The 27882-nt window shown below is 47.4% G+C and overlaps 1 long non-coding RNA gene across 1 annotated transcript; it reads right to left on the bottom strand.

Annotated features, from left to right (window-relative positions):
• Positions 1-423: 423 nt before the first annotated feature.
• On the bottom strand, positions 424-26929 carry LOC114909200 (uncharacterized). Its single transcript, XR_003797173.1, has 4 exons — positions 26834-26929; positions 1932-2037; positions 780-883; positions 424-487 (listed from the first exon to the last, which is right to left on the bottom strand). It is a non-coding gene; the product is annotated as an uncharacterized LOC114909200 (long non-coding RNA).
• Between the last annotated feature and the right edge of the window lie 953 nt (positions 26930-27882).

The following is a 27882-nucleotide window of genomic DNA, read 5'->3' as shown; positions in this document are numbered from 1 at the left end:
ATTAAATGAAAACAGAAAATGAATAAACAAGTCCTTATCTTTTTTTGTGTGTGTTCAAAAACAATAAAAACCCGTTTTTCTCATTTTTCTGCTTTCGGTATTAAATCAAAAAACGAATGAAGGCATCGTAATTCTCATTTTGGCATTCAATTTCAAATCAAAAAAATGAACACGACCTACACGAACCATAGTTACGTCGCAGTTCTGTTTAGACAAAATATAAAAATCTCAAACTAAAATGAGAAATGGACATGTTAAATTTAATCTAAACTAAAAAATAAGAAAAAAAATTAAAATAATCAGGACGGAGAGAAGATGAACTATTAATAGTCATTTTCTGTAAGGGATTAAACGGTTACTATGAATAAAAATAAATGTTCTCATAAAAATATACATACCACTGTTTTTGATTGTTTTTGATTACTTTGATCACTTTGTTGTTTAGCCATTGATAGTCCAAGAGACATATTTACTGCATGATTTGGCTCTGTATTAAAATACAAATGTTTTAGTATCATCTCATACAAGGATTTTAGAATATAAAGCAATATATAATAATACACAGTATTTAAAATCTTTCTATGCATTGTAAAACCATGTGATGTAAAAAGGTGATATTGGAGAACTATGAGAAGTGTTTTGTTAATATCTGTAACCCAATTTTATTTGTTGATATAAAATTTAAATTATATACAGCCATTACACACTATGATGATTTGCACAATGATTGGAAAGAAAGTGAGCTAGACATCCATTAGTGATGTATTACCATACTTTACCTGGAAGGGAAATTTCAGAGCATGAGGAACTTCCAGTTTCACAGTTGTAAATCTTTCCTCTTTTATCCTGACTGTAGTTGATCAAAGGGGCGCTAACCAGCAACCTGAGAGTCAGATACAAACATAGCAGAAAACCCCCATGTTAATTTGTAAGTTTTGATGCTCTCAAGACTCTACAGCTTTATAGGTGTTACAGATTTCTTTTTTTTTTTAAATGTATTTGAATGAGCAAATAGCAGCTTTACACAGTACAAACTGCACACACACACACACACATTTTCAGAACCACTCGTCCCACACAGGGTCACGGGGAACCGGAGCCTACCCAGTAACACAGGGCATAAGGCCGGAGGGGGAGGGGACACACCCAGGACAGGACACCGGTCTGTCACAAGGCACCCCAAGCAGGACTTGAACCCCAGACCCACCGGAGAACATGACTGTGGTCCAACCCACTGCGCCACCACACCCACGTGCCAGTACAAACTATTTGATCAAAAAATTAATCATTTTCACATTTTTGACTCTGTTAATTTCTTAGAACAAATGAATTAAGGCAATGATAATAGAGCTTTTTTTTAGGTTTATGAACCAGTGATCTAGAGTGATTTTGTACTTGATGACCACTCTGATTTATTTTATTACTGAACTGAAGCCTGAGTGTTAAGACTCCTGTTCTTCTGCTTCATGTAAAAACATGAAATTCGAACAGAAGCCAGAATTTCTTGTGAAGAACTTAGCTTTACATCCTTGAAGTAGATGACAACAAATTTTAATGTTTTTGGAATGTATGTATATACATAGCATAAAATCATAAAACACAAAAAGTTGTAAGCATTGTATATGTGACACAAAAATTGAGCAGTTAAAAGAAGTCTGCAGATACACTGTATAAAAAGTTATACACATGTACACATATGTATTAACATATGTTATATGTCAATATTTACTTCTTTTCCATTCATTTTCATAAAATTTTCTAAAAAACAAATCCTTACAGATTTCATATTTTAGTATTTTATCGGTACTGTTATTACAGCACAGATTTTGCTCAGACAAGGAAGCTGGAATCAATAAATCATAGTTTCCTGCAACTCGTGTCTCTCTTTCTATTGCATGACAGCTTTTACAATCCATATTTTTCTGCCTCACCTTGTTGTATCTACCTGTATCACCTTGTACCCAAATGAAGTGACAGAACTGGGGAAAGTCTTCCAAGGAGCTCGATCAAGATTGAAACACTCTGTGGATCTCGACACTAAAAGAAATAAGGAGAGTAAAGAGAATAACTTGCCAAATGTACACATGACACACAAAATTAACCTAAATATTTTTTAACTCAATTTTTTTGTACCATGGGCACATTTCAGTGCTTGTCATGTAGATGTCACTGTAGGCTCCTGAATTTCAGCAGAAAGTTCAAGATTTAGCTAATTAAGTTCAAGTTCAATTTCAAGTTTAGTTTATTGTCATAGGTACAAGTACCACGTGCAAGTATCATGAAATTCTTCCTGAATGCTTCTCCACAGACTATGGACAAAGACAGAGACAATAGAAATACTGCACAAAACAAAACAATGACAATGACAGTGAGTAGTGCAACAGCAATAGTAATAAAAGATGGTAAAAGTAAAAACAATAATACCAGTTGACAGCCAGTGAACTCAGAACGAGAGAATGAGAATGAGAATGCTTAAAGTGACTATGTGATCTACCAATGTGCTTGGGTGGAGCAGTCCAACTCTAGTTACTAAAGGTAACACATTGGTTAGTGTTGTATACTCTTACAGCAGTGGGGTAAAGGCTGTTTCTGTACCTAGCTGTGCGGGTTCGAATAGACCTAAGCTGTTTTGCAGATGGCAGGGAAGAGAAAAGTGCCCGTGCGGGGTGACTATAATCTCTCATAATGCGCATCATCTTTCTGAGGCAGAGTGTGGTGTAGGTGTCCTGGACTGCCGGTAGCTGTGTGCCGATGATTCCCTGAGCTGTTTTGACCACCCTCTGTAAGGGCTTTCTTGTCCTGTATGGAGCAGCTGCCACCCCAGGATGTAAGACACCCTGTGAGGACGGACTCCACAGCACACCTGTAGAAAATGGTGAGGACTGTAATGGACATCCGGGCTTTCTTCAGACGCCTGAGGAAATGAAGACGTTGATCGGCCTTTTTGATAGTTGATGCTGTGTGCTCAGTCCATGTGAGTTTGGCGGTGAGGGTGACCCCTAGGAATCTGAAGCTGTTGGGCCTCTCTACCATGTCCCCTCCTACGTAGATGGGTGCCTGAACCGTATCCTGTTTCCTGAAGTCAATCACCAGCTCCTTAGTCTTACTGACATTGAGAGACAGGTTGTTGCTCTGGCACCACTCTCCCAGGAGCCTCACCTCCTCTCTGTAGGCCGTCTCATCGTTCTTGGTGATTAGACCCACAATGGTGGTATCGTCAGCAAACTTTATGATGGTGTTGGAGCTGTGCCTGGCCACACAGCCATGTGTGAACAAGGAATATAGCACTGGGCTCAGGACGCTTCCCTGTGGAGTGCCAGTGTTGAGGGTCAGTGGGGAGAAGGTATTACTGCCAATCTGCATACGCTGCGGTCTGTTAGTGAGGAAATCCAGGATCCAATTGCACAATGTGGCACTCAGTCCCAACCCTAGTAGTTTGTGGATCAGCTTGGTTGGGATGACAGTGTTAAATGCTGAGCTATAGTCCACAAATAATAGCCTTCCATAGCAGTTTTTATTATCCAGGTGATACAGAATGGTGTGAAGTGTGTGTAGTATTGCTTCTTCAGTGGATCTGTTGTGGCAGTAGACAAACTGCACTGGGTCCAAAGTGTCTGGGATGGTGTCCTTAATGTGTCCCAGCACCAGCCTCTCAAAGCATTTCATTGCAATGGGGGTCAGCAGTGCCACTGGGCAATAGTCATTAAGGCAGCTCACTTTGTTCTCCTTAGGAACGGGGATAATGGTGGTGTTTTTGAAACAGGTGGGTACAGCTGAGCTTTTTAAGGAGGTGTTAAATATATCCGTGAGCACAGCAGCCAGTTGTTCACTGCAAGTTTTTAAAACTTGCCCTGAAATTGCGTCCGGACCAGCAGCTTTGCGGATGTTGACACGGCTAAAGGTTTTTCTCACTTGCGCTACAGAGACGGTGAGACTGGCGTTATCATATAGAGCAGTGGGGATCCGCACCGGGGTGTCTTCGTTCTCAAACTCGAAACGGCCATAAAAGGCGTTCAGTTCGTCAGGGAGAGACGGAACGGCACCTGTCAATGTCCTCATCTGTGGTTTATAATCTGTTAATGTTTGGATTCCCTGCCACAGCCTATGTGCATCTTGAGTGCAGTTAAACTCTGATTCCACCTTCCTGCTGTATTCCCATTTCGCTCTGGCAATGGCTTTGCGGAGCTCGTACTTGCTCTTCTTGTACGCGTCCATGTGTCCGGACTGCAACGCGCAAGTTCGTGCACGGATCTTATTTCGGATTTCGGCGGTTATCCACGGTTTTTGGTTGGGGAATGAGCAGACTGTTTTATGTGGTATGCAGACATTTACACGGTGCTCCATGAAGTCTGTGACCACTGTGGCATACTTGTCCAGATTGGAGGATGAGTTTCTGAACATGTCATAGTCCACGGAGTCGAAGCAGTCCTGGAGCCTTTCCTCTGCTTCTGGGGTCCAGCGCTGAAGGTTCTCTCGCTTCAGTTTCTGTGATCTGACTGCCTGAGGTGTGAACGCAGCAGGGAGCGGTAAGCACCTTTGTGTGAAGTGTAGCAGTGGACGAGAATGTTTGAGTCTCTGGTGGGGCAGGAGATGTGCTGATGGTACTTTGGGTACACATTCCTGAAGTCGGCTTGGTTAAAGTCCCCGGAGATAATGAACAGTCCATCTGGGTGCTTGTTCTCGTATTTAGTGACGATGTGGTACAGTTCGTTCAGAGCGCTGTGTGTGTTCCCTTGGGGTGGGATGTAAACTGCGGCCATGAGCACAGCTGAGAACTCCCTGGGCAGGTAGAACAGTCGGCATTTGATCAGGAGATATTCAAGGTCCGGAGTGCAGTTCTGTGCAATCACTTCCACATTTGTACACCATGTGTCGTTAATAAGAAAGCATACGCCTCCTCCTCTCTTTTTCCCTGATGAACCAGTCCGATCTGCGCGGTAGATTGAGGAACCCTCGGGCTGGACCGCGTGGTCTGGTGTGCTGGCGGTGAGCCGTGTCTCCGTAAAGTAGTAAACAAAGCAGTTCCGGAAGTCTCTTCGGAATTTAAGTCGCCCTCTGAGATCGTGCAGTTTGTTATCCAGAGACTGAACATTAGACAGGGAAATGCTCGGCATTGGAGGTCGTAGCCCGCGGCGTTTCGCTCTCACCTGTACGCCAGCCCTGCGGCCCCGTTTCCGAGCTCGCGTCTTCTGAGTGGTCCCAGGTGGGTCGTGGTCATGATGCTGTTTGAGGCAGAGCGACGGTAGCGAATTGAGCTCTCTAACGCTAAGAACTGAGTCTAATCGCACCGTTTCACATATTTGCAGAAGAGTTTGGCGGTCATAAGTAATAAGAGAGTAAACTGGCTGGAGGGATAGTGACAAAAACACACACACACACACACACACACACACACTTTCAGAACCGCTTGTCCCAGACGGGGTCACAGGGAACCGGAGCCTACCCGGTAACACAGGGCGTAAGGCCAGAGGGGGAAGGGGACACACCCAGGAGGGGACGCCAGTCCGCCGCAAGGCACCCCAAGCGGGATTTGAACCCCAGACCCACTGGAGAGCAGAACTGCCGTCCAACCCACCGCACCACCACACCCCTAAAAACAAAATAATATACACTAAACTAACAAGAGTGCAAGAAGAAGCAATCAACATGTCGCCTCGCGCTGGCGCCATTTTACAGACAGTAAATGTAAATTTGATTATGTAAATCAGGATTTATGTAAAAAATTCCCCGGCATACACATTATTTACAGATAGATGTTTATTTTACAAAAAACATCTGACATATTAAGTGAAAATTGGCATAGCTAGACAAGGCAGGAAGTTGCATCCTCCCAGTTCTTGCGTGTTTTGAGCCGTGAATGCATCGCTTCTCATTAGTGCACTGCTTTCTTTGCATATTTTTTTTTTTTACATATTTCATTATTCATTATTGTATTATTCACAATGCCTGGTGGTAAACGTGCACTTGAAGGAGAACGAGAACCGTCTCGCAGGCGTAGAGCAATCAGTTTGGAGATGAAATTGAAAATAATAAGGAAGTAGGAAGGTGGACAACAGATTTTTGTCTACAGCACAGGAACCAGGTTTAGCTGTATCGACTATAAATATGATAGTGATGAATGCTGCATGTATAATTAGAGAAGAATCTGTCTAAAATCGATGAACTAAGCAGAGTTAATCACAGTCCAGGAGGTGGTGGCTTATCATGGAGAGCGTCTAAGTGCCCATTGTCTGAAACTTCAACACCTTGCAGAAATGATGGCAATAATAAGGCAACTTCTCTGAGGGGAAATCCCATACAACATCCGTAGTTCACCTGAATTATGTGGAATGAAGAAGGATGGCAAACCCTGAGGGAGACACAATGCCACTTTCAAGAGGTTTTGCCATTTCGCCACTTTCTTTCAACGCAGGACTTTGTCATAAACAAGCTATAATATTCTATCTGATTCAGTCACCATACAACACCATAGTATTAAGTTACACCTGGCTGGTTGTCCATGACCTGGTGCTGTCCTGGAGCACAGGGAAGTTACTTTCTTGGGGAAAACAGTGTGTGCACAGATGTCTCACTCCTTTTTTTTGCAGCGCTACTGTGGCGGAAAGTCCAAAAGCATCTCTGCCCTTGCAAATTCCCATAAAATATCTGGACATGTGTTTAGTAAGTTTCAGACATCTGATCTCCCACCACGTTAGCTTTGAGACTGTACAATTGATCTGTTTCCAGGCACCACACCCCCCTAGAGGCAGAGTGTATCCTCTCTCAAAACCAGAGCAAGAAGCTATGGAAGCTTATGTGGCTGAAGCTTTAGACCTGAGGATTATTCGGCTGCCCACTTCCCCTGCACTTACTGGGTTTTTCTTCATCGAGAAGTAAGACGGGAGTCTACAGCCTTGTATTGATTACAGGGCTTAAATGGAATTACTGGTAAGTATCCAAATCCCCTTCTGCTGATCGCTCAGCTCTTGAACAAGTTAATAAAGCCCAGATTTTTACAAATCTAGATCTTAGGAGTGCCTATAACCTGATCCAAATTAGGGAGGGGGATGAGTGGAAGACCACCTTTAGCAGCACCCAGGGACACTGTAAATATCTTATTATGCCTTTTGGCCTGTGTAACGCGTTCTCTGTATTTTAAGCTTTTGTGACCTAGGTACTTTGGGATATGATCAATAGATAGGTATTAGTGTACCTAGGTGAAATTGTTGCCTTCTCCAGTTCCTATGAGGAGCATGCCATCTATGTCAGAGAAGTCCTAAAAAGGTAATTGGACAATCTGTTATTTGTTAAGAGGGGCGCAGGGGCGCGGTGGCGCAGTGGGTTGGACTGGGTCCTCCTCTCTGGTGGGTCTGGGGTTCGAGTCCTGCTTGGGGTGCCTTGCAACGGCCTGGCGTCCTGTCCTGGGTGTGTCCTCTCCCCCTCCGGCCTTACGCCCTGTGTTACCGGGTAGGCTCCGTGACCCCGTATGGGACAAGTGGTTCAGAAGAGATGTGTTATTATTTGTTAAAGGGGACAAATGCCAATTTCATCAGCACAGGGTGGAATTCCTGGGTTTTGTGCTGGGGCCACAGGGGGTTGAGATGGACCCAACAAATGTGTTGGCTGTGGTTCCTTGACCTCTGCCAAAAACAGTGAAAGAAATGCAGAGGTTTTTGGGTTTTACTAATTTCTTTAGGCATTTCATCAGCGATTTTAGCAGCATTGCAGCTCCATTATCCACACTGATTCAAGGGGCCTTGAGACATCTGACCTGGAACCCAAAAGTGTTGCAACCTTTTGAGGAATTGAAGCAACGCTTCATCACAGTCCCTTTTCTAAGACATCCAGATCCTTCATTGCTTTATGTGGTCAAGGTGGATGTATCAGAAGTTGGGGTGGGGGCTGTGTTATCACAAAGGCAAGGAAGTCCTCTTAAAATGTAGTCCTGTGTGTTCTTTTTGTATAAGATGTCTGATTCTGAAAGTAATCATGATGTCAATAAAAGGAATCATGAGCAATTAAACTTGCCTTGGAAGAATAGAGGCACTGGTTAGAGGGTGCTACTCACCCATTTATGCTTTTGACTGACCACAGCAATCTGGAATACCTACAGCAAGCAAAGGGGTTGAATTCCAGGCAAGCACGATGAACCGTGTTCTTTACCCACTTTAATTTCATGGTCACATATTGTCCAGGAGTCAAGAATGCCAAAGCAGATGTTCTTCCCAACTGTACAAGGTGCCTCCAAGTCTGCAACCTGCAGAGCCCATACTTCCTGCCACACATTTTGTTGCCCCAATCAGCTGGCCCATTTTGGATGGCATCAGGGCAGCCCAAGAAAAGGAACCGAGTCCCAACGACAAACCACAGGACAAAGAGTATGTCCATTATGCCACGCCCACACCTTCGGACCAACACGGAACACCTGTGACCCAACGCAGACCGCAGCATAAAAGGCTGCGTCGGACAACCAGCTGATGCGGAACCTTGATCTGCCTCCTCATTAGCGACCTTCTCCAGCCATTTCCTGTTCCTGAACGCCTTCCCCGAACCCGTCCCTTGTTCCCCCGATCTACTGCCTCCTTCGGATTATCGACCTCTTGCCTGCACACTGACCTCGCCTTTTGGATCCTCCCTGTTACGATGTTCGCACCTCGAAGACCCTTTGCCTGTCCTCTGACCTCCTCTCTTGGATTTCCCCGAAGACACCACGATTACCGCTCTGCACTTGGGTCTGCCGCTTCCCTCTGACGCGACCATGACAGAAGGTTCCGCCTGTTATACGGATCCAGCGGAGCTGAACCATCTCCAAGCGGAGTTGGACTCGCGTGAAGCACGCTTGGCAGGTATGGAACAGACGCTGCACAACCTCATCGCCTCTTACAAGCAGGTGGTAAGCGTGCTGAATACGTCGCGTGCGCCCCCACAACCCGTTGAGAAACGTGCAGCCGGTCCTGCAGCGCCTGACTCGTCGAACGCCACTCCTTCTCCTTCACGCGGTTTCCACTTGTCTCCCCCGACCCGCTTTGACGGGACCCCAGCACAATGTGAAGGCTTCTTGCTTCTATGTGAGCTCGTTTTTTCCAGTATGCCCCCAGTTTACAGCACAGAACAAAGCCGGATCGCCTACGTCCTCTCTCTGCTCACGGGTAAAGCACTTGAGTGGGCGACAGCAGTCTGGACAAATGGCCTCCCCAGCACTTATGCGCAGTTCAAGAGCCGGTTCCTCGCCGTTTTCGGACTGGTTCAACCGGAGGAACAGCTAAGTGAAAGACTCCTGAATCTACAGCAAGGTAACCGACCCGTGGCAGATTACGCCCTAGAATTTCGTGTTCTCGCAGCACGCAGCGATTGGGGAGAGAAAGCCTTGTTGGCTAGTTTTCGCCGTGGTCTAAACCCACGCATCCGTGGTGAAATGGTGTTCCGAGGAGAAAGATGGACCCTTGATCGGTTCATAGAAACCGCGGTAACCTTAGATAATCAGATCAGAACCCAGGGACCAGCCTCAGAACCGGCTCCAGAAAGATGCGGTCCTAAACAGGAGGAAGCAAAGCCGATGCAGCTGGGGCTGGGGCGCCTGCCCCTCCCCGAACGACAGCGAAGACTACAAAATCGCCTCTGTCTTTACTGTGGTGACCCTAGTCACTTCCGTCTCCAGTGCCCGGTCCGCCCTGAGATCAAGGTGAGTGGCACCCTCTGTTGTAACCGCCTCGCGGTACCTGTAATGTTATCCTGGGGAGCAGGACAGGTACAGACGCAAGCACTGGTGAATTCGGGAGCAGCAGGGTGCTTCATGGACATTGGGTTTGCTCGGTCTCATAGCATTCCCTCCAAACCCATTGGGGGGCATCTTAAAGTGACCGCCCTAGATGGCCAGCCCCTCGGTAAGGGTTTTGTGGACCACCAGACAGCCCCTGTAACTGTGAGAGTAGGTGTATGTCACCAGGAAATGTTGAGTTTTTATTTGATTTCGTCTCCGGAGTTGCCCCTGATTCTCGGGTTCCCTTGGCTCTCCAAGCATGACCCAGTGTTTCAGTGGAGTACTGGGGAGTTGGTGGCTTGGGGACCCCAATGTGAGAGAACCTGCTTACAGCTACCCTGTCGAGCTACGTCTATAGAAGGCTCAGAATCGGCACTGCAGGTGCCAGTTCCTCCCGAGTATCAGGATCTAGCGGAGGTTTTTAGCAAGAAACGCGCATCCGAGCTCCCACCGCATCGCCCGTGGGACTGTGCAATTGATCTCTTGCCGGGTACCACGCCTCCGCGTAGTCGCATTTACCCGTTGTCCAGACCCGAACAATCCGCCCTCCAGACTTATATCACCGAAGCCTTAAAGACAGGAATTATTCGACCATCCACGTCCCCCGCGTCTGCCGGGTTTTTTTTCATCGAGAAAAAGGATGGGGGGTTACACCCCTGTATTGACTATCGGGGGTTGAATAATATTTGTGTGAAATATCCACATCCTCTGCCCTTGATCTCAGCCGCACTTGAGAACATTCAGCAGGCGCAATGGTTCACAAAGCTAGACCTGAGAAGTGCGTACAATCTAGTCCGTATCCGGCAGGGTGATGAATGGAAGACTGCTTTCAGTACCACCCTGGGTCATTACGAATACCTGGTTATGCCTTTTGGTCTTGCGAACGCACCCAGTGTATTCCAGGCATTTGTGAATCATGTGCTCGGGGACATGATCCACAAAGGCGTCCTGGCATATCTTGACGATATCCTGATTTATTCTGATACGTTGGCCAAGCATGTATTGACTGTCCGACAGGTGCTCCAGAGACTGTTGCAGAACAGATTATATGTGAAGTTGGAGAAATGTGAATTCCACAAGCAGAAGGTCTCCTTCTTGGGGTTCATACTTACCCGAGACGGCATTGCTATGGATCCGGGTAAGGTCCAGACCATCCAGCAATGGCCTCGCCCAACCACCACTAAGGCTCTCCAGCGATTTTTGGGGTTCTCCAATTTTTACTGCCGATTCATCAGGAACTTCAGCACGATCGTCGCACCATTGACAGCACTTACAGCGAGTAAAACCCCTCGTCTCCCGTGGAACCCAGAAGCCCAACGAGCCTTCGAGAACCTCAAATCCAAGTTCTCTACAGCCCCCATTCTGCATCAACCCGACCCTGAGTTGCCATTCGTGGTGGAGGTTGACGCCTCTGAGTCAGGGGTAGGCGCTGTCCTGTCTCAGAGGCAAGGTAAGCCCGTGAAATTATACCCTTGTGCATTCTTTTCCAGGAAACTGTCTGAGGCTGAACGAAACTACGACATAGGAAATAGAGAGCTCCTGGCAATTAAGTTAGTCCTAGAAGAGTGGAGGCATTGGCTAGAAGGGGCACAACACCCTTTTTTGGTATTCACAGATCATAAGAATTTACAATATCTGCAGACAGCCCGGCGCCTCAACGCGCATCAGGCCAGGTGGGCGCTGTTCTTTTCTCGGTTCAACTTTACTGTCACTTACAGACCAGGTCCCAAGAACATCAAAGCGGACGCCCTTTCCCGGCTGCATGACGAAACGCAGGAGGTAACGGAAGCGGACTACATCCTGCCCAGGTCCTGCTTTGTAGCACCCGTTCAGTGGGACTTCACCCAGGACCTGGCCCAAGCCCAACAAGGGGACCCCGAACCACCAGGTAAACCTTCTGGAAAACAATATGTTCCACCAGGTCTGAGGACGACTCTCCTACAATGGGCCCATGACCATCCAGCGGCAGGGCACCCAGGGTTTGGGAAGACTCAGGCTAGGATCCAGCAGCTCTACTGGTGGCCGTCCCTCCGGGAGGACGTACAAGACTACATCCGGGCGTGTCCAGTCTGTGCTCAGTCCAAGGCTTCAAATCAGAGTCCAGCCGGGCTCCTGGAACCCCTGCCGGTACCCAACCGTCCCTGGACGCACCTAACGTTAGATTTCTTAGTGGACCTCCCACTGTCAGATGGTAAGACCACCATCTTGACCGTGATCGATCGTTTTTCCAAGGGCTGTCGCTTGATTCCTTTGCCCAAGCTCCCCTCTGCCTTGGAGACAGCAGAGTTGCTGTTTCAGCATGTATTCCGGCTCTACGGTATACCCGAAGACATAGTGTCCGACAGGGGTCCTCAGTTCACATCGCGTGTGTGGAGGGCCTTTTGGAAGAAACTCGGGGTCACAGTGAGTATGACATCGGGGTACCACCCTCAAGCCAATGGGCAGGTTGAACGGCTACAGCAAGACATCGGTCGGTACCTCAGAAGCTATTGTCTTGAACACCCAACTCACTGGGTTCGATACCTTCCGTGGGCAGAGTACGCCCACAATACGCTCACCCATACCTCTACAGGTGTCTCTCCTTTTCAGTGCATCTTGGGGTACCAGCCACCATTGTTCCCATGGCAACCGGGATCCAGCGATGTGCCGGCTGTGGACTCTTGGTACCGAACCAGCGGCGAGGTATGGGCAGCTGTCAGACGACATCTCCAAGAATCACAAACCCGTATCAAACATCAAGCCGATCGACATCGGCGGCACCTCTCCCTTGCACCTGGACAGAGGGTGTGGCTGTCAACCCGGGGTCTCCAAGGACCGTATATGTCTAAGAAACTCAGCCCAAGGTACATAGGACCCTTTAAGATTATCCGCAGAGTTACCCCGGTCTCTTATCGCCTGCAACTGCCCCAACACCTACGCACACACCCGACGTTCCACGTATCCTTCCTCAAACCCTTGGCCACCTCCCTACACCAGCCCGCAAGCACGCCTCCAGACCCAATACTCCTGCCTGACGGTGGTGCACCAGCGTATGCGGTACGGGCGCTCCTGGATTCCCGCCGTCGTGGAGGGGTACTCCAGTATCTGGTGGATTGGGAAGGATACGGACCTGAGGAACGGTGCTGGGTAGCGGCACGAGACATCCTTGATCCAAGCCTCATTGCCGACTTCCACAGCAGTCATCCGGATCGGCCCGCACCTCGGCCTCGAGGCCGTCCCCCTGGTCGCCCTCGAGTGTTCGGGACCGATCCTCGGGGGGGGGGGTACTGCCACGCCCACACCTTCGGACCAACACGGAACACCTGTGACCCAACGCAGACCGCAGCATAAAAGGCTGCGTCGGACAACCAGCTGATGCGGAACCTTGATCTGCCTCCTCATTAGCGACCTTCTCCAGCCATTTCCTGTTCCTGAACGCCTTCCCCGAACCCGTCCCTTGTTCCCCCGATCTACTGCCTCCTTCGGATTATCGACCTCTTGCCTGCACACTGACCTCGCCTTTTGGATCCTCCCTGTTACGACGTTCGCACCTCGAAGACCCTTTGCCTGTCCTCTGACCTCCTCTCTTGGATTTCCCCGAAGACACCACGATTACCGCTCTGCACTTGGGTCCGCCGCTTCCCTCTGACGCGACCATGACACATTACACAATTTGCTTGCAGCTTTGCATTAGCTTCTGGCTCTCCCAGTACAGGATACCAAGGAGTTCACAGAACACTGTACATTGTTTCATACCGCCGTGGACTTCATTACAGATTTGCCCGGCTTGGAGGGACACACAGCTATACTAGTGGTAGGCGATTGATTCTCTGAAGCCTATCATCTAGTAACTCCAAAGAAACTGCCTACTGCAATAGAGTCAGCAGAAGCCCTGTTCCAGCAAGTCTTCTGCCTGTATGGAGTCCTGGAAGACAAAATCTCGGGCCAAGGGCCCCACTTCACATCCAGGGTCTGGAAAGCTCTCGACTTGGAATATCTGTCAGTCTTCCTGCAGAGTTTTATTCCCAGTCAAATGGACAAGTGAAGAAACTGAAACAGGAGATCGGGCGGTTCTTCCACAGCTATTGTGCACAGAACCAGGCGAATTTAGTCGGTACCTCTCCTGGGCAGACACTTGTTCAACAAATTGACTCCATTCCAATACGTACTCAGATAACTCCAGCACTCTGTCCAGATCGTCAAGGTACAAGCGAACAAGTAGCGCACAGTCTTCTAGGACCCAGGACGGAAAGTATGGTTGTCCACTTGGAACATTAAACTACATCTACCATAGGAAAAACGGTCTCCCAGATAAATTAGAGCCTTCAAGATTATGAAAAGAATCAACTGTCACATACCGGTTACAGTTACCTGTCCATTACAGAATTTGTCCATGTTCCACGTCTCCGTGCTCAAGTCTTTTTCAATTTCACTTTTACTGTACCAGTATGCTGTTGCTCCACCTCCACCCCTTAAGGTGGATGGTGCCCAAGCTTATTGTTATGACTTCACATGGAGTATCGACAAAGAAAGTGTAGTGCTGAGTTAGTATTATTTGTGCGACCAGCCAAAGAGGGGTAGGTGAAGAGGCACAGTGTGACTTGAGAGCATCTGCCACAAAGGAGTCGAGGTGGGGTTTCTTGGCATGGGTGTGGGTCCGAATCATGATTCAGGTCATAGTCCAAATTGAAAGGGTTGAGTTACGAAGATCCATTCGAAGTGCAGTGATCGTGATCTGAAGGGGCGTGGTCATGGGTCGGTAAATGTGAGGGTGGAGATGCGCAAGGTCTTTGTCTGAAATGCAAGCGGCTTGATCCAGAAGGTTGTGGTCATGGTCCAAAGAACGAGGTTTGAAATATGAAGGGTCTTTATCTAAACAGCAAAGGGCTTGATGTGAATGTTGTGGTTCGACAAGCAAGGGTCTTAATCCAAAAATCAAGGAGCGATGAAAAACAAGACAAGTGCGAGGAAGGGTGTGTGGTCTCAAAGAGATTCCACAAATGGTTGTGGTCAGAGCTCCTGTTTTTATATTATTTTTCAAATGAGGCACAGGTGTGTTGTAACGATCCGGCTAAGCTAATGAGTTAGCCCAGATCCTCACGTGGATTCCAGAAAGGTGTAAAATTATATAAATCCAGATGGACACGGACAAAAGGAAGCTCTTCTTTTTAATATCTTGTGGGCAACTATGGATGACATATTTCACACAGCTGTCCTTACAATAAAATAAACAACATTAAAGTAATCTCCAAAACGTGCGAGGCACAAAAGGTGTACACGGCCAAGTATATCAGCCTGCGCGCCCGGGAGCGAGCATCGAGGGGGCGGAGCAACCCCTTAGTCTCCACCATGATACGTCATCATTACATACCCCCCCCACTTAGATCAAGGGCTGTCCTCAGACCACAATAGAAATAAAACATCTACCCCTTCACTGTAGCACATCACTGCATAACAGAGACAAACAGTGGCACATAAAAGAAAGTAAAGACAGTTGCCCAGCATAATACCATAGCCCAACATTACACAGCCAGAACAGCATCCTTTAAGTTTTTTGTTTTTTTTTTTCTCTTCTTTCCACAAACTTCACACTGTTAAAGCAGAAACTGAAACAGAAGATATTACAATAAAAACTTAAAACACACAGGTCTGAACAGTATCTCAAGAACAAGTGGTGCATATTGCAGCCATAACCCCTTCAAACATTTCAATACCCGCTAGTCTCCAGACCAGCCAAAGAAAAACATTTTCTTTCGCAGACAAAATACAATAAGACCCCAAAATAACAAACAGAACATCATAAAACATGTCAAAACCCAAACTGTAAAGCAAAATAAGGGTTTGTCCATCTGTTAACATCCCACCCACTGGTAACCCTTGGTGTGCGCCTAGAACGGAGGAAGTATGGGTGTGCCGTGTGGGCAGGTTGTGTGGGATGAGTAGGGTGTTGCGAGAGTGAGCGTGTTTCCGCATGAAAGGGCTGTGCGTATGTGAGGCAGGAATCACCAGCACATCCACTGCGAAGAAAATACGGATGTGTGTGCATGTGCACAAGTTGTGGGTGCTGGAGGTGAGCGTCAGCGCGGGGTGAGGAAAAGTTTACAGGGGGCGTGACCACAGGACTATTAACTGAGGGAGGCTGTGTCCCCACAGTCGGAGCAGCCGCCAACTGGTCATGGACGTCCGGCTCCGTAAACAGGGTATCAAAGCCAAATACGTCCTGCTCATCAGGGACACAGACCTCTTGCTCCTGCAAAATGGTCTCAGCCAACTGCTGGGGCAAACACTCCAGGTCCTCCTTGTCATCCCAAGTGAAAAATGGAAGTAAATTAGAAACATGGTGAACACCACCATCAGCTGCATCCGCCACCCTGGACAACTTGTAATTCAGCTCAGACAAAACTTTGGTAATCCTGTATGGGCCTTTATAGACTGGGGCAAGCTTGGCCGAGAAACCCGCCGAGGCATCCGACCGAGGATGGGCTTTCAGTTTAACCAAGTCACCGACCTGGAACGAGACGGCACGCCGATTCTTATCATAATGTTTTTTCTGTGTGGACTGGCTCTCCGCTAGGGACTCCCTCACATGATCATACGCCTCTCTCAGGGCGGAAGTGAGCTCCACCTTGTAGTCCGCTACAGAATCAGCCATGTATTGAGTGCTTGGTGACAACCACAAATCAAGGGGTGTATTGAGGTCTCTGCCATACAAAAGAAAAGCTGGGGTATCTCCCGTACTCTGGTGTGGAGCTGTTCTCAACGCAAAGGATATCAGCGGCAAGTGGAGGTCCCAGTCTCTGTGTTTTTGCCCCACATAAGCACGGATTGCAGTCTTAATAGTACGGTTCACTCGTTCCCTCTGGTTAGACTGGGGGTGGTAGGCTGTAGTCAGCCTGTGGTCTGAGCCCATGGCAGCAACAACCTCCTCAAAGAAGTCACTCACAAACTGAACACCTCTGTCAGAGACCAGGTGCGCAGGAGCGCCATGTCTCGCAAACACCTCAGAGACAAACTTGCAGGCCGCAGTCGCCGCTGTAGCCTCTCGAACTGGACAGATTTCCACCCACTTGGTGAAATACACACACACACACACACATTTTCAGAACCGCTTGTCCCATACGGGGTCACGGGGAACCGGAGCCTACCCGGTAACACAGGGCGTAAGGCCGGAGGGGGAGGGGACACACCCAGGACGGGACGCCAGTCCATCGCAAGGCACCCCAAGCAGGACTCGAACCGCAGACCCACTGAAGAGCAGGACCCAGTCCAACCCACTGCGCCACCGCGCCCCCCCTTGGTGAAATAGTCAATGAAAACTAAAATATATTCATTCCCACGGCCGGATCTGGGGAGGGGACCCATGAAATCAACACCAGCAAACTCCCATGGATATGTAGCGACTACTGGTTTCAGATAGCCTCCAGGCTTCTGATTGGCTGGCTTGGACAACTGGCAGGTCACGCAGGACTGGACATACCTCTTGACATCACCCCTCATACCTGGCCAATAAACTCGTCTCTGTAAGCGCCCAAGGGTTTTGGTAATGCCTAGGTGGCCCCCCATCGGGTGGTCATGAAAATATCTCAGTAAAGTACCACGGTGGAGTCCCGGCACATAGAAACGCAGGGCCTTAAGAGGATGAAGCCGGCAGGAAGCCCTCTTGTCCATGAAGTAAACCAAACCGTCCTGAATGCAAAAATCTGTTGAGTCCACACAGGATCCGCTCTCCAGTTCCGTGAACAGCGATGCGATTACCTGGTCGCCCTGCTGGAGCGACTTAAGCTGTTGCTTGTCCTCCAATATTAACAGTGGTTGACGTCTGAGGTTCAAAGAGCCAATAGTGGCGTATGATGGCAACAGGTCTACGGGCTCGGTAGGATCACAGGCAGGGTTCCGCGAAAGGGCATCTGGAACCAAATTTGCAGAGCCTGGTCTGTGGACCACTTCAAAGTCAAAGTCTTGTAGTCGTAGGCACCATCTAGCTAATCGCCCTGAGGGGGAGGGCCTTGACATCAGCCACCTCAAGCTGTTGTGATCCGTAACAACTGTTACATAGGAGCCCTCAACATATGGACGAAAGTGTTCGAGAGCCCAAATCACCCCAAGGCACTCTTTCTCAGAAGTGGAATATAGGCGCTCTGACTTGTGAAGTGTGCGGCTTGCAAATGCGACAGCCCTTTCCAAGCCATCTTCCTCAGTCTGGGTCAATGCGGCCCCAAGGCCAACATCGCAAGCATCCGTATGAACTGTAAAAGGCTTCCCAAAATTAGGTAAAACAAGTACTGGTGCCCTAGTCAGCCGCTGCTTCAGGTGATCAAAAGACTGCTGGCACTCAGGAGACCACGTGAAATGGGCATCCTCCCGCAAAAGAGCGAACATGGGCTCAGCGATACGAGCATACCCTGAAATGAACCTACGATAGTAACTTGTCAGACCAAGAAACTGTCGCATGTTTTTAACCGTCCTCGGCGTGGGAAACTGCTTGATTGCAGCAACCTTACTCTCATCAGGACCAATGCCTCCTGGGGTTACCAGGTAACCCAAGTAACGAAGGTTTGGCGTACAAAAATGACATTTAGCCAGCTTCAACGAAAGGCCAGCCTCCGCCAAACGCCCCAATACACTAGCGAGGTCTGTCAGGTGTTGGTCAAAGGTTGGTGAAGCAACAACTATATCATCTAGGTACACCATACAACAGGTGTGTGTGAGCCCTGCCAAGACAGTGTTCATTAGCCTTTGAAATGTCGCAGGCGCATTTGACAATCCAAAAGGCATTACTTTAAATTGATAGAGCCCTTTGTGAGAGATAAAAGCTGACTTTGGTCTCGAATCTGCAGCCAACGAGACCTGCCAATAACCTCGTGCAAGGTCTAGAGTTGAAATGAATTTACCGCGTGCCAAAAAATCCAAAGAGTCATCTACTCTCGGCAGCGGATAGGAGTCCCTCACTGTACATTTGTTCACTTTCCTAAAATCCACACAAAATCTCGGCTCTGTGCCAGGCTTTTCCACTATCACGATTGGGGACGCCCAGGGCCCTGAAGCCGGCTCAATAATATCATCCTCCAACATTTTAGAAATCTGCTCTTCGATAATCTTTCTTTTAGCGGGTGAGGCACGATAGGGAGGAAGGCACACTGGTTTCGCAGTTCCTGTGTCGATTATATGTGCAACTAATGAGGTCTTCCCCAGCTTTCCACTGAAAAGATATTCAAAGTCTCGCAACAGGCTTGCCAGCCTTTCCTTGTCTGCCGGAAGTAAAGCTGCCTGATCCAACACTGGGATAAAATCAACTTTGGTATCCTTAAAAGTCAGGCAAGCTACATGACCTTCCAAGTCCCCAAACTCCCCCTCCAACAGGCCTAGGTCTGGTGCGTAGTTTGCATTGTCTCCCAATCTAACATTACCTGTGGCCGGATGAATATGAACATCTGCCTGGATCATGAAATCAGTACCCAAAGAATGGGGCAAGACAGGTCTGGAATCACAGCAAAGCGATGTGTGAACAAGTGACCCAACAAGCTCACGGGCAGCCACACAACACCCGAAGGAGTGCACTGTTTTGAGTCAGCCAACTCAAGTGGGGAGAAAGTCCAAGGGAGAACAATATCCTCATTTATTCCACATTTAAGGAGAGTGGATGGATGGACTGCTGAAATGGACGCGCCCGTATCCAATGTCGCCTTCAGAAAAACTTGGTTAACCATTACCACTGACGACAAAGGGGAGTTCTTAGACTTCCGTGGGCTGTCCTGCACCAAATTAACGGAGTGAGAACCCCCTGTGCTCTGTACGCTGGGCCCCGGTTCCAGGTTCTGGTTTCCACCCCGGGGCCTCTGAAACCTACGCGGTCGAGCACCCGGGTCACCCCTAGTGTCTTGTGGAGCGTTTGGGTTCTCTTGATCTGCCTGAGGACTCGCAGCTGCCCCCCCACCAGGTTCTGTGTTTCCACTCTGCCTAGTTTTCCTACAGGTCCCACAGTTACGCGTGGTGACCCCGGGGGTAAAACATTTGTAGCAGTGCAAGTTTGGTCGCTGGGTCAGCTGAGCAGAAGTGGCAGTCCTGTTAGGGGAGATAGGCCCCATGGCAGTGTGTAGCTCATGGGCAGTCAGGAGCAGCTGAGTTAAAGTTGTGGGTGCGGCCGCATGGAGGGCCAGTCTATACTGGTCTGAGACATGCCGGCAAATCACCTCAATCTGTTCTTGCTCAGATGGTGGTTGCCTCAGTCGTTTGAACTCAGTCACCAGGTGAGCGACAAAGGTGGGAAGTGATTCATCAGAAGCCTGAACACTGTCTAAAATCCCTCTCCAGATCTTCTCTTCATTGTCTGTTGGTAAGAATGCTTGACGAAAGAGATCTGAGAAATGTTCCCACGACAGTAGGTGGGGCTGCATGGCAGAGTACCACTTCCGAGGCTCCCTCTCAAACAGCCTCGTCAACTCTAGAAAAAACCGAGTATCAGGTAAGCCAACCGCTGTTTTGTACAACGAAACAGACTGAAGCCAATCCTCTGGGTCAATAGAATCACCCCCATCAAACTTGGGTGGCACAAGGCCAGAAAGGTGAGCAGAACTAACCAGCGGGGGGTGTGGACATGACCGGGCTGTGCATTCGGAGAGAGTGTGTGCCGCAGTGAGAGAAGTGTGCCCAGGATGGGCACCAGCATCCTGTCCATGCGAATGTTGAGAATCCTCGGCATCTCGACTATTGCGCTTTGTGAGTGTGCGTGTAGCAGGGGTGGAGGTAAACATAGGATGGGCATGTGTGTCTGGTCCCTGTGAGTGTGAAGAGGTCTGGATCTCCAACTGCTGTAGCAAGCTGTGTTGCAAGTCAACAGACATACTAAATGCAGATGTCAGCATATCTACTTGTTGCTGTAACTTTTTTACCTGAGCAGCAAGATGCTGAATTGTGACCGAATCATCACCCAACAGCCCAAGTGGAACACCATCACCTTCACCATCGTCATCCACAAATGCAACAATACGTCTAGCCATTGTAAATGTACTGAGAGAATCAAAACAGAAACGTGACCATGAATAACTGGAAAAAAAAAATTATCCTAAAGCAGGTTAAAACAGCACATGTGCAATAGGAAGACACTCAGTGTATTACAATACATAAGAAAATAATATCATCAAATAACCTTACATGATGAATTACTCTTAAACTCAGTACTGGTCAGTTTTCATTATTTAGCTATTAACTATTAACATATATTACACACTCACATACAATTAACCTTTAACCCCCTTTTTTTTTTTTTAAATTTCCCTCTCCTCTCTTTCACGGCGCGTAGAACTCCGCAGGAAATGGGAAAAAGACGAGGAAAAATGTCCCACGGTTTGCCCAACTGGAGTTTTAGGTTGCCACACCGTGCACGATTGAACGAAATATCGTAAATCCCCTAGCCAACGTGCGTGAGGCAAGGAAATAAAAAGGCGAATTCCAAAAATAGTTTGCCTGCTTCCTTCGTCATCCACCAAAGAGATACTCCAAATATACTCACTGTCCAGTGTCCAAACCTTTCCTTCTAAGGGTATTCATTCACAGTTCGGGCGCCATTTGTAACGATCCGGCTAAGCTAATGAGTTAGCCCAGATCCTCACGTGGATTCCAGAAAGGCGTAAAATTATATAAATCCAGATGGACACGGACAAAAGGAAGCTCTTCTTTTTAATATCTTGTGGGCAACTATGGATGACATATTTCACACAGCTGTCCTTACAATAAAATAAACAACATTAAAGTAATCTCCAAAACGTGCGAGGCACAAAAGGTGTACACGGCCAAGTATATCAGCCTGCGCGCCCGGGAGCGAGCATCGAGGGGGCGGAGCAACCCCTTAGTCTCCACCATGATACGTCATCATTACAGTGTGTAATGAGCTTATTGTGTGGTCAGCGCTGCACTCCCTGTCATCTTTCAGGCTATTGCCCTGAGGTTGTGACACTTATACTGTCAAAACTATCTTAGAATCCAGATGACGTCGAGCCCACATGTACTACCTGGTGGACTGGAAGGGGTATGAGGCAGGAGGGCAATCCTGGTTCCCAGGAAGTGACATCTTAGACCCGAGCCTCATAGAGGACTTCCACCGGGCGCATCCTGACTGCCCTACTCCTCGCCCAAGGGGGCGTCCTCCTCAAGCCACTAGAGCTGCTCCTAGAAGAGGGGGTACTGTCATGATCTCTGAAAAACAGACTTGAGATGAACGCAGTAGGGGTAGCCCGCAGAGTCATTCAGCCACATCAAGCACACCTGAACCCAATAAACCCTTTGATCTCTCCCTGTCCCAATACCCTGCTACTCACAAAGCCGGCAACTGTCTTGACCTTGTATTTTCCCGCAACTGTGGCTGTCCCGTCCTCTCTGTCACTCCGCTACATGTCTCTGACCACTTCTTCATTTCCTTTCAATCCTCGCTCACCACTAACTCCTCGTCTCTTTCTGCACCCGTTGTCACCTTTCGCTGCAACTTAAAATCTCTCTCACCTTCCTGCTTTGCCTCTGCTACTCTCGCCACTCTCCCTTCTGCTCTACAATTCTCAGATCGATATGTTATGTGCTAACAGGACCAAACTGCGGGCTGCAGAGCAAAGATGGCGTAAATCCAAAACTCCATCGGACCTGGATGCTTACCAGTCACTCTTAGCTGCTTTTCAGTCTGCCGTCTCTTCAGCTAAAACCTCCTTCTTCCACAACAAAATACAGTCTGCATCCAAAAAACCACACATGCTCTTTGCCACCTTCTCATCCCTTCTGTGTCCCCCGCCACCTCCTCCTCCCTCTTCTCTTACTGCTGAAGACTTTGCTTTGTTTTTCAGAGACAAAGTCAAAGAAATCACTGACAAATTCTCACCATCAACCTGCCTGGTTCATGCTGGACCTCCCTGCGGAGCTATCCTCTCCAACTTCAAGCCAAACTACTTGTCCAGGCTATGGTGACTTCCCGTCTGGACTACTGCAACTCTCTTCTGTATGGCCTTCCTGCTCATGCCATCAAACCTCTGCAGCTTCTACAGAATGCTGCTGCACGAGTTGTGTTTGATTTGCCAAAGCGCTCCCATGTATCTCCTCTACTCATCTCTCTGCACTGACTTCCTATAGCTGTCCGAATCAAATTCAAAACCCTGGTTACCGTGTACAAATGCATCAATAGAACTGCTCCCAGCTATTTACAAGACTTGATCAACCGCTACACCCCAGGCAGGCCCCTTCGCTTGTCTACTTCTGCTGGCTTGGTGGAAAGGAAAAGCTCGGAGGTTCTCGGTTCTGGGTCCGTTGTGGTGTAATGACCTTCCCCTGTCACTCAGAGCTGCAGAAACTCTTTCTGTATTGAAGAGGGGTCTGAAAACTCACCTTTTCCAGATCCACTTCGCCCAAGCCTAACCCTAACCCTTGCTTACTTCTGTATCTTATAATATTTAAAAAAAAAAAGAAAAAAAAATTGGTGGGAAGGTATCGGGATTTGCCTATCCTGTGTTTTATGCACCTACTTGAACGATGAACCTCGGTGCAGCAAGTGGTAGGTAACAAATTAGGTTTGCTTAGACTTTCATGTTTGTAGCTATGTCTCCTTCTCTTAATGTAATGTATAAATTGTACTTTTGCTGAGATGCACATCACTTTGGACAAAAGCGTCTGCTAAATGAAAAAATGTAAATGTAAATATAAACACCAAATCCCCAGCACGGGAAAAATACCTATAGCTGCCGATTCTTGATCAGCTCTCTATTGCATTTCCTGGCCCCTACTTAGCAATTCTTGTTCCGTGTATAATCAAATGCTTCTAAAATCCTGTTCACAGTGTGTTTGTGTTCTACTCCAGAGCTCTAGTTCCATCTGCGTCTGTATTTTGTGCTCTTGTCCCGGTCCTGTATCCTTGCACAATCTCAGTCATGTTTCTGTGTATTCAGCCAGTCAGTTTCCTTTACGAAACATTCAGAATGTCCCTTCACTCTATGTTCCTTGTCTTGCTTCAGCACTTTCTTTCTGTGTTTGCCCGATACACATATATATGTTTATTCTGCTTCTGAGAACATCACCCTTTTCATCCACAGTTGGATGCAAAGCAACACATCTGTGTCTGTGTAACCTCCTTATGTGACAATATGCCTAGAATAAAGGATATAAATAATATATTCTGTAATTTGTTAGAGGGGGTGCGGTGGCGCAGTGGGTTGGACCAGGTCCTGCTTTCTGGTGGGTCTGGGGTTCAAGTCCCACTTGGGGTGCCGTGCGGCGGACTGGCGTCCCGTCCTGGGTGTGTCCCCTCCCCTTCCAGCCTTACGCCCTGTGTTGCCGGGTAGGCTCTGGTTCCCCGCGACCCCGTATGGGACACGCGGTTCAGAAAATGTGTGTGTGTGTGTGTAATTTGTTAAAAATTGTGAGTTCACAAAAAAATGCATTTTAAAAGCCATTATTTTATTGTCCTAAAATGAGGTTTTATTCTTTTATCATGGAAAACTCAAATCCCGGATTCTAAAACATTCTGCAAAATTATTGATATTACTTTACGAAGTTGTATGAATGCTCTGTTTTAACTGAACAAAACGTATAACACTGCGCAGAAAACACACACACACACACACACACACACACACACACACATGCACACGTCTGAAGCAGCTTGTCCCAAGTGGGGTCATGGCGAAACGGAGCCTAACCTGGCAGCACAGAGCGCAAGGCTAGAGGGGAAGGGGACACATCCAGGACGGGACGCCACTCCGTCGCAAGGCATCCCATGCAAGACTTGCAGAAAACAGACATCGTGAAATATTACCATAAATTAGAAGAGTTGCTAAAGCTGGGAAATGACTCACAACAAGTTGCACAAAAGGGGGGTGTGGTGGCGCAGTGGGTTGGGCCGCAGTCCTGCTCTCCGGTGGGTCTGGGGTTCGAGTCCCGCTTGGGGTGCCTTGCGGCGGACTGGCGTCCCGTCCTGGGTGTGTCCCCCTCCGGCCTTACGCCCTGTGTTACCGGGTAGGCTCCAGTTCCCCACGACCCCGTATGGGACAAGTGGTTCTGAAAATGTGTGTGTGTGTGTGTGTGTGTGTGTGTGTGTGTGTGTGTGTGTGTGTGTGTGTTATTCAGAAATACATGCACAAATATTGCAGCCCACCAACTCTCATACAGTGCTGAGTAAATGAGGACATATGGGGATCAACCTCATTTTTACTGAACCACAATGTAAACAGATTAAGGTGTGTCTGTTTTATTGACCTTTTACTGATTCTGAATTAGTGGTATACTGACTTTGGCGTTACACACACACATATGTTTTTCTTTTTGTAGTAGTGGTTATGGTAGTGGTATTTTTCTCTCACTTTGGCGTTACAAACAAGTTAAATTATAAATAGATTTCCTATCCCAGCTGTATTCATAATTTGAGGATCCAGCTGTCCCACAGCTACCAGCAGTCGAGGACACCTACACCACAAGCTGCCTCAGAAAGATGATGCGCATTATGAGAGATCATAGTCACCCAGCACGGGCACTTTTCTCTTCCCTGCCATCTGCAAAACGGCTTAGGTCTATTCGAACCCACACAGCTATGTATAGGAACAGCTTTTACCCACTGCTGTAAGACTATACAACACTCTCCAATGTGCCACCTTTAGTAACTAGAGTTGGACTGCTCCACCCAAGCACATTGGTAGATCACATAGTCACTTTAAGCATTCTCATTCTCATTCTCTCGTTCTGAGTTCTCTGACTGTTACCATTATTGTTACTACTGTTACCATTATTTATCGTTATTGCTGTCATTGCTGCTATTGTTATTTACTGTCATTGACACTGTTTTGTTTGTCATTGTTTTGTTTGTGCAGTATTTCTATTGTCCTTGCCCATAGTCTGAGGAGAAGCATTCGGGAAGATTTTCATGATACATGTACATGGTACTTGTATCTAAGACAATAAACTTGAAACTTGAATTATATCTGCATTATATCTCTGATTATGAGATATTAAATATATTAAAATATTAATGAGATGTGAGATATTAAAAATCTTCTTTGCAAATTTTTGTAGTAAAAAACAAGGTCAGAATGACATGGCTGTTTAGCACATGTTGATGTTGAAAAATCTCTCCAGGGTTGCAAAATGAAATTTGAAAGTCGGTGTTCTTTGTGTTTGTGTGGGTTAACTTGGCCTGTGTTTTCTGTCCATGTTTCAAACAGATCACATATTACACATAACAGCATTATTGTAATGTATTACACTCAAAATACATTATGCACATTGCAGAATATATATAAGGTATATATAACACTGATGTTTGTTCAGTTCTTTCATCTCGCCTTACAAAAGCAGCTTTAGAACTGCAACCAACTTTAGTGACAAGCTGTGTGTTCTGCTAGATTCAACATTTAGGCTGAGCTGTAACTGCACTGGTTCTCAAGCACTTAGTACAAGTGAAAAGCGCTTTAGCACTTTTTTTGGTGAAAGCAATCCACCTCGACCTGACAAATGTTCCTTCACCCTGCTGCACACATATGGCCATGCTCTCACATTCAGCTAGAGCTCCTATTTATACTTTGCTTTTGTTCCATATTTCACCAAAAGTTACACATTTTACAGAAGTAAAGCTACCATGAAATCACAACTGTCAGCAAATTGCAGAAAGCTATTTCATAGTCCAACATTTTCCCAGAATAACAACAGATGAAAAGATGTCTCAGCATTGTTTTTTTTTTTTTTTTAAAAAAAAACTGTTCAATGTATGATGTATGTAGCCCTTTAGACCATAACCACAAACACCATAAAAAAACACCTAGAGGTGCCAAAGAATTTGAAACGCCTTCTTGTTAATGTAGCAAACTGCTCGTCACAAACACACAGTTTTTTTGAAATTAAACATCAACAGCATGCACTCTGTATTCATATGCATGTATTTCCTTTATCTAGTACAAGTGAAGTATCTTTCAAAGTTTATTGATTTGAAATTTTAAGAGCACAATTGCTCAGATGTTCTGAAAAGGAAACAGTGAATTAACATCAGTAAAGAAGTCATAGCAAGAAACAAGGAATTATTAAGTGTATATAAACATATTATTGTTATTATTTATTGTTGTTGTTATTATAGCTTAAAAATGAACAAATACAACTTACCCAGAAATAGACACAGAGGGATTTTTAGTATCAAGGACATTGTGGAGGATTTACACAGGAAAAAGTGTGCAGAAGAGCAGAGAGGAAAATATTCTGTTCCTCAGTGTTAAACAGAGGATATAAAACTGAATAAAAGAGGAACGAAAGCTACAGAACTGGGGTGGGGCGAAACGGGTGTTGCAATATATGGAAGATATAGAGATATTTTATTCGAAAGACAAATATACAAATACAAAATAACACACCCCTCCGTGAACCGCCACCTTACCGTGGTGGAGGGGTTTGAGTGCCTGAATGATCTCAGGAGCTATGTTGCCTGGGGCTATATGCCCCTGGTAGGGTCTCCCAAGGCAAACAGGTCCTGGGTGACAGACGAGACAAAGCGCGGTTCAAAAACCCCTTATGAAGAAAAAATCAAGGCTTTCGTTTACCCGGCCCAGTATGGGGTCACCGGGGCCCCACCCTGGAGCCAGGCCTGGGGGGGGGGGCTCACATGCGAGCGCCTGGTGGCCACGTCTATGCCCACGGGGCCTGGCCGGGCTCAGCCCGAAGCCATGACGTGGAGCCGCTCTTCGGTGGGCTCACCACCTGCCGGAGAGACCGTAAGGGGCCGGTGCGTTGTGATTTGGGCGGTGGTCTGGGCCGAGTGCCTGGCCGACCCAAACCTCGGACGCCAACTCTGGTTTTTAGGACTTGGAATGTCACCTCACTGGCGGGGAAGGAGCCTGAGCTGGTGCAGGAAGTTGAGAGATACTGTCTAGATATAGTCGGGCTCACTTCCACTCACAGCTTGGGCTCTGGAACCACTCTTCTCGACCAAGGGTGGACTCTCCACTATTCTGGCATTGCCCAGGGTGAGAGGCGGCGGGCGGGTGTGGGTTTATTTATAGGCCCCCAGTTTAGCCGCCATGTGTTGAAGTCTACCCCGGTGAATGAGAGGGTCATCTCCCTGCGCCTTCGGGTCAGGGAACGGTCTCTCATTGCCATTTGTGCTTATGCGCCTAGTGGCAGTGTAGAGTACCCGGCCTTCTTGGAGTCCCTGGAGGGCG

Source organism: Scleropages formosus, chromosome 20 (genome assembly GCF_900964775.1).
Source record: "Scleropages formosus chromosome 20, fSclFor1.1, whole genome shotgun sequence".
In the NCBI taxonomy this organism is placed as follows: Eukaryota; Metazoa; Chordata; class Actinopteri; order Osteoglossiformes; family Osteoglossidae; genus Scleropages; species Scleropages formosus.
This window is presented reverse-complemented; position numbering and strand designations above follow the sequence as displayed.